The sequence below is a fragment of the Polyodon spathula genome, chromosome 10 (genome assembly GCF_017654505.1).
Source record: "Polyodon spathula isolate WHYD16114869_AA chromosome 10, ASM1765450v1, whole genome shotgun sequence".
NCBI classification, from domain to species: domain Eukaryota; kingdom Metazoa; phylum Chordata; class Actinopteri; order Acipenseriformes; family Polyodontidae; genus Polyodon; species Polyodon spathula.
Genome location: NC_054543.1, coordinates 32,071,319 through 32,079,617, shown reverse-complemented (window position 1 = coordinate 32,079,617; position 8,299 = coordinate 32,071,319).

The window sequence follows — 8,299 nt, the reverse complement described above, 5'->3', positions numbered from 1 at the left end:
AAGCAAATCTGTGTTAACTGTTTTAATTTATCAGGCGTTAATTTGCACTTGAAAAAGGAGGGTTTTAATTAAGAAAAGACTATAAGGCCAGTTTCAGACCAGTGCTCTAGAGGCGTGCCAAACTAAATTCAAGCACAACATTTTGACTGAGTCCCAATTAAGTAGATGAGTAGAATGCCGCCTGAAACAATTAAGTTGGCCTGGACGCTCTTTTGACGCTAGCACACCTTCCACTGCTACTCCGAACTGCTCTAGTGCACCTTGGTTTCATAAGGAGTTCCAGTGGTGAACTGAACAAAGCTGAACTTAATGCTAATGTACACAAATGATATACAAATTATATGCTAAACAGTATTGTGTAGCCCACAATGCTAATCAATCATGGCAGAGCCCACGGAGGAGCAACGAACCAGGGGCTGTATTCTGTACAGTACAGCGGTATCGGCGCTATGCTTCAGTATCCTGGACAAGGGCGTGAGTATTGCCGTGCTTCACTACCTGCCATTGCTGGATGTTCAATTGTAGGACTGGAGAATTTCAAGCCAGTGGGCTACCTGTCCTTCGGATTCCCCGAGCCGTAGCAACCACTGCAGCACTGCGTGATCGGTGCAGAGCACAAACCGGCGACCACAGAGGTAGGGACAGTAGTGTTTGATGGCTTTTACTACTGCCAATAGCACTTGTTGCTGGCGTCGGTGTCCAGGGTGAAGGGAGCTGTTGTGGATGGGGCTGCGAGCACAGGAGTGCTAGTTAGAGCATGGTGCAGTTGGGAGAAGGCGGGCTCGTGTTCGAGGGTGATCAGTGGTGATGCCCTCCTCGCTGACCTGTTGGCCAAGGAAGGTGGTCTTGCGCCTGCACAGGTGGCACTTGTCTGAGAGCAGTTGCATTCTAGCGGTCTGGATCCTCTGCTGTACCCTCCGCCGGTGGAGCAGGGCCTCTGAGAAGGTCGGACCATGTACCAGCAGGTCTAAGCCTAAGCCTATAAGGATGGCTGCAGCACCATTCAGTGGTGTGGTTCCTGACATGCAGCAAAGCGGACAGAGCAGTAGTCTCTGAGTGGAGATTGTGTCCAAATGAATAAAAAAGAATTAAACTGAAAGTCAATTAAACGTCAATTGTTGTACTCTATTGTCCACTCCACTTGCAAAGCTTACCCACCACAGATAGCTGCACGTGGAAGGCCTCCCAGCTTTTGGTGCCCTCAAAGCTGGGCAGCTTCGCTCCCTGCCGCTCTGCTGTTGTCACCGTCAGGTTGATCGGCCCACGGTCTCGCTTGGCTCTAGTTATCTGGCGCAGAGCCCTGCAGGACCCCAGTGGGCCCCATGCGCTCTGACAGCAGTGACCACTGTTCTTCCGTGCGGGTACAGACTCGCATCTCCTTGCTTCAGGTATCCGGTGCGGCACTCTGCGGGACCCAGCCGGGCCCCATGCGCTCTGCCGCCGGTGACTGTCGTCTTTTAGCGCGGCTCCTGACCTGTTCCTCCATTCGGTTGAGCTCCGACCCGAGTTCCTGGATGAGCTGACAGACGTCCCACCTCGCTGCTCGTTTCTCCCTCTTAGCCGCTCCTGCTTGACGCACGGGTGTTCCGTCCTTGATCCCGCTTCTGATGCCAGTGTAGCATTTCTGATGCACCCTGTAGCCTGGAGGTCGTCGGTTTGAGTCCAGGCTATTCCACTGCCAACTGTGGACGGGTGCTCCCAGGGGGCGGCGCACAATTGGCCGAGCGCCACCCTGGGGGGGGGGGGGCTTAGGTCAGCCAGAGGGAACTCGGATCACCACGCACAAGCTACCCCTATAAGCTGTAAGCTGCCCAGAGCTGCGTTGTCCTCTGATGCTGTAGCTCTGGGTTGGCTGCATGGCGGGCCTGCAGAGTGAAAAGAAGTAGTCGGCTGACAGCACATGCTTCGGAGGATAGCATGTGTTCGTCTTCACCGCTCCCGAGTCAGTGCAGGGGTGGTAGTGAGCTGAGAGTAAAAATTGGGAGAACAGCAAGGTAAAATCAATTGCCGATTACTAAATAATTTTTTTTTTTAAAAGTTCTATATTTACCTAAAGGTTTCCCGGGGCTCCTTAATCTTTAGATGGCGTAGTAGAGTATATGGAGGTATTCTGTCCCATTTTATTCTAGTATTTACCTTCCCTTGTGGCAGTATCAAACACACCCCATTGGCTGACATCAGGACCAATGGGCACGGCCAGGCAAACAACAACCAATTCATTTGAGCTGGTGTCACAGATTTTATTTTCTCAGGTTTACCCCAGGGTTAACCCTATGAACATAATGTTAACATGTATTTCAAACCCAGTGCTGGCCACAATAATATTTTTCACATCTTCAAGTATTTATCAGGCAAGTAACTGAGACTGATGTCTGTCCCCAGTGAATCATGTACAATCATAAGAACATATGCATGTGATCTTTTAAGAACATAAGAAAGTTTACAAACGAGAGGAGGCCATTCGGCCCATCTTGCTTGTCTGGTTGTTAGTAACTTATTGTTCCCAGAATCTCATCAAGCAGCTTCTTGAAGGATCCCAGGGTGTCAGCTTCAACAACATTACTGGGGAGTTGGTTCAGGACCCTCACAATTCTGTGTGTAAAAAAAGTGCCTTGTATTTTCTGTTTTGAATGCCCCTTTGTCTAATCTCCATTTGTGACCCCTGGTCCTTGTTTCTTTTTTCAGGTCGAAAAAGTTCCTTGGGTTGACATTGTCTGTACCTTTTAAAATTTTGAATGCTTGAATCAGATCACTGCGTAGTCATCTTTGTTCAAGACTGAATAGATTCAATTCTTTTAGTCTGTCTGCATATGACCTGGAATAATTTTGGTCACTCTTTTTTCATTAGAGCAGCAATATCCTTTTTGTAGCGAGGTGACCAGAACTGAGCACAATATTCTAGATGAGGTCTTACTATTTCATTGTACAGTTTTAACATTACTTTCCTTGATCTAAATTCAACAATTTTCACAATATATCCAAGCATCTTTTTGGCCTTTTTTTATAGCTTTCCCACATTGTCTAGATGAAGACATTTCTGAGTCAACATAAACTCCTAGTCTTTTTAATAGATTCCTTCATTTCTGTATCTCCCATATGATGTTTATAATGCATATTTTATTGCCTGCGTGCAGTACCTCATACTTTTCTCTATTAAATGTAATTTGCCATGTGTCTGCCCAGTTCTGAATCTTGTCTAGATCATTTTGAATGACCTTTGCTGCTGCAACAGTGTTTGCCACTCCTCCTATTTTTATGTCCTCTGTAAGGTGCAGTCAATATCATATTAAAGTCCATGTACTATGCATAAATGTTATGGATGCACTCATGTTTCTATTGCTATACTGGGAATATGAATGTTGATGTTAACTTTCTTCTGAATTTTTCCTCCAGGAGCTTGTGTATGTATAATATATGCACATTTGAAATCTCTTTACCAAAGGGTCTTCATGGTTCAGTAGTAAGGGGCAACGATCAAGGAAAGCTATTGTGGTATGAGATACGAGTAAAATTTTACCAGGGTTTTTTTTGCCAGATTTTGGTATATGAAAGGTATCATAATAGTAAGTCATTCCACAGTATTCCACTCTCCCCCCACGTTTGCACCCCCTGCATCTGTTCATACGGTGTGTCTGTTTCTTTTAGTTGTGAAATGTCTAAGTAAAGAGGAAGAAATTAATTTTCATGTATGATGCAGGACATGTGGCCACCTGATTTAATGGAAACCTTCCTAATTGCATAATATACGATATTGCCTATGATGCCTGACTTATGACACTTGGTATAGTGTTCACTGTTGCAAACAGATTTGGGGAGATTTGAAAAAATACCATTGAATTACCCTATTATGAACCAATTTACACTGAAAATCCATTGCAGTATTATGGCATCACCACTGTGCTACTGTATGACAGGCATTATTAATTCCAGATTCATTGTGTTGCCATTTTGCTGGCAATGCTGTGGTCTGCAAACAGTACTTTCATGGTTTCTTCAGGGTAATGCACTAATGTTATACCGGTATCCCAGTGAGTATACTTGTAGACTGCTAATGGTCCAAACAATATACAAGTGGTTATTTTTAGAAAAAACTTTTTTGCTCCTCAGAAGATGGTTGCATTCAGTAAGTCGAAATATGCTTCAACTTTTTTTGTGCACTGATTTCAAAACATGTTTGATTTGTTTTAGTGCTGTTTCATTTTACATCCAATTGAATGGCATAGAGGACTGAGTGCGGAGTGCTTTTATGTTGCAAATGGTTTATGACAGTGTTTGCTGGCAATGTATCATTGAGGCATACCAGAGTATTACTTTTGTAGCTGAACACAGAACCATGACTTTTGCAAGAGCAAAGGAGAAATGAGGCTCAAAAGTTAAACTCCCTGTGTGGCAGCTTGAGCTTCTGATAGAGCGAGGGTTGGCACAATGCCAGTTATACAGCAAGCTACACTGAGATATAGTATTCTCAGGGAACATATGGCTCAGGGTACTTGAAATCAGCGATACATTTGAAATATCTGCCAAAACTCTGTCAGGATGGCTCAGATGCAATGTCTACAAAGTGTTTCGTTCTGTCTATGGAATGAAACAGCAATTTACTTAATGAAAAACAATAATGAGTGCTAAAATGCTTGAGATATATGAAGTAATGATTTCATTTCCATTATTGGTTGGTGCACCAATCATTTTTTTATGGAGATCTTTGGCCTTCACGAAATAGTATGTCTATACTGTATGTAGATTGCACAAGGTTGTAACATAGTATAATTTATGAATACTATAGATTCAGTAGCTACAGCAAGAATACACAGAAATATAAATAAAAAATACACATGACTTTTTGTGGTTATTCCTGACAAATGTAATGACAATAACAATATATCAATTGTAAATTAAATGTTAAACTTTCCCCAAGGTTAGAGAGCATGTTCAAAGACAAGGATAAACACTACCCCCTTTTTAGGACAAGCATGAAATGTTTTATGAACATTAAACCTTATTTTAACACAACAGGCTATATACAGAACATTGCAAACACCTTGCAGACTTGTCACATTGAATCAGTGTTGTTCTGACAGTGTTAGGCAGATGCTTGTGCATTATAGAGCTATGATACCTTAGATGACATCTTTCATTTTTTGGACACTACAAAATCTTCCCTCCTGTGTTTATTAACAGCTTTATCTACACCATCACACTAGAAGTATTCTCACACCAAATTAAACCCAGAGATAATCTCAGCTTCATTTTGTGCAATTTAAAATTGCATTAAAACACTTATTAGCATGTGTGGTGAATAAATAAGCTATCTATCATGATTTAAAAGTACTATATTTTCCATGCTTGCTTAAAAAGTAGCTGAACAAGTTGTGGGGTCCTATAAATAAAATTAATCACACTCTACTTGGTAGCATTGTCTTTTTTTTTTTTTTTTTTTTTTTTTCAATTGCTAATAATGATTTGGAGTTAAAAAGCTCTGAGAATGCAGCCCAAAGTGTGCAGCGTTGTTAACTTGCCGTAAGGTACAGTATACTGTGGCACCCTCTGGTGTTCAGTTGGAAAAATGACACATAGCAAGCAAATCTCAAATGATCATTAGTTATGTAACATGTACAGTTCTTCATCAAATTATTAACATTTATAATTTCTTAGGAAGCACTTACATCTGTATAAAACTACAGGAGTTAACAGCCCAATTATCATTCAGCTGTCACGCAACAACTGCAAGATAAAACCGCATGTGCCAACTGTAGATAACACAACTATCTCCACAAACAGCTGTACAAACCAAAAGCAAAAGCTACTTCCCAGAATGACATTCTGATTTAAAATGTACTCATGTATTCAAAAATGTATTAAACAATATAAAAAGAGGAATATAAATGAATTATGAGCTATTCTCTACAGTCGGTTTACATTGTCACCAGCAAGCCTTACCCACAACACAAATATTTAGTGCTTCCTTTTCTCCTATCTCTTGAATGAGATTTTCCAGTGTTAATTTGGTTTTATGTTGTAGATTCATGACTGATTTAGGCTCAATTTTGAGATTTCTCAAACAAGATTGTGTAAAAACAAGCACCTCCTGGCTGAAAACGGACAACAATGCATTAACTGAAAGCTACTGACTGTTTGCAGATACCTACAGTACTACTCCCATGTGTGGACTGTTGGCTTGATAAGCTCAGACATTTCAACTGTATCTCAAATACTGCAGAGCTTCAGGAATTATATAACAATGACATGAGACTCAATAATGTATAGACCCACTACCACAGGTGGTAATGGACTGACCCACAAATAATTTACCTCAGATTAACTATTAAAAGGGTCACTCCACTATGTTATATGAGATGCATCTAGGGTGGTTTTCTAAATTAAACTGTAAAGTTTAACTCATGGTATTTATTTATAAATGCAACAAAGGAATATAGAATGAGAAAAAAAATACAATGTATAATTATATAATATATATATATATATATACATATATATATATATATATATATATATATATATATATATATATATATATATATATATATATGTTTAATATTAATATTTTGTGATATTCACAGTACTGGAATTGTATTGCCCTGTACTTGGAGATGTAACCCTGATCAAAGGGACATTTAATATTAACAGTGGATACATTTACATAATAATAATAAAATAAACAATACTATTTGTCAGGAAAAAAAAGGATAACAATTTATATTGGAAATTTTCACACTGTTTCTATTTAAAAAAAATAATAATTTCACTTCAATTATAATTCCCCTCATTTCAAACCATTTTTACATCATTTTTTGACATGACAAACTGACAATATATTGTCCCACAAATGTAGACCATGTATCTATGTTTTTAGCACTTTCTATTGTACTCTTTAACAGAATATTTTAAGAGTTTAGGCCTGTTACTAGAAGTATAAGTTGTCTGCTTTAATAGTATTTAAAAAAAAAGTAACTTATGAAAAACATTTTCAAAATGAAGACGTAACAAAACCACAGCACCTAACATTGTTTTCTTGGCCTTAGATTTTGTTCTCTTTATTCATGGAGCTGTCGTACTTTGTACAGAACAACAAATAAATGCTAAATTACTATCCTCTTTTGGCCTGTTAAACAATGCCTTTTCTAGATCACATTTTTAAAGCCTTTTTCAGTGGGAGCTTTTAGCATGCGGGTATGCTTTATCTTTAGTTGTATATCTATTTAATAATTATCAGTGGTTTATTAGGACTCTTAGGAGTACCACAAGATGTCTTGGTCTGTTTAAATGCTTATAGACACTTAGACTGTTTAGGTGCTTATGATTTTAAGTGGTTATTTTGGGCACTACATACACATATATAGTGCTGGAACGAACTACATTCTTAAAAAGGACTATTCATATATTCTTTAATTCTGGATTAGCTAGAAAAAAATATATACCTGTGGCAGGCTACCTGCCCTCTGTGTATGTTGTTGTTGTTGTTATTATGTATTGTGATTTATTACATAGATGACTGGTGGAAAGCCAATATGATTATTGTTTAGTATGATTTAGAACACAGGACAAGCGAAATGACGTCCGCCATTACTTGTTACTGTTTGTATTTTATATTGGTGTAGCCTACTCACGTGGGAATGCGTGACTGATCAGCTACTGATTATTAAACAAGCTGACAGTCATGCATTTATATTTAAACTCGTGCAAAACACTAGCTGATTGGTAATAAGATAATTGATAGCTAATTAACCCCTCGGCTTGTAAACAATAAAAAACTTATCGTTTACTAGTGCAAGAGGCGGGGCATGAGTCTGTAGAAAGAACAATTGCTAAATATAGTTACACTTGTTTCATTATCTGTGTTCCATGTTTGTGTTGGCCATCATGCCCTTTATTTTGTGTGTTCATTTATAAAGGCTGTTTATTATTTAATAAAACCTAAGTGTGGCCACAGTGCCTCAGTTTCACCCTCGATCCAGTATCCCTGTGTGCATTTACTTCCTGGTTCTGATGTCACCCACAAAGCCACTTGGTCACAATACCATATTACAGTTAAAATATATATTTCTGAAAACATAGTAACTTTTGCCGTTGAATACATTTTGTTTGTTTTACTATACAAATATTTGTCTGAGCACTAAAAAATAAAGATGAGTTAAATCTAGCCTGTCACAGAGATCTTTGCCCTGCATTCTGATCAGCAGCCAGCCATGTACAAGCTTCAATGATGTCTTGTCTCTGCTCCTAATAGACTAACAAAGAATATTCTCAAAGACCCTTCCAAATATGAATTAAGACATGCAGG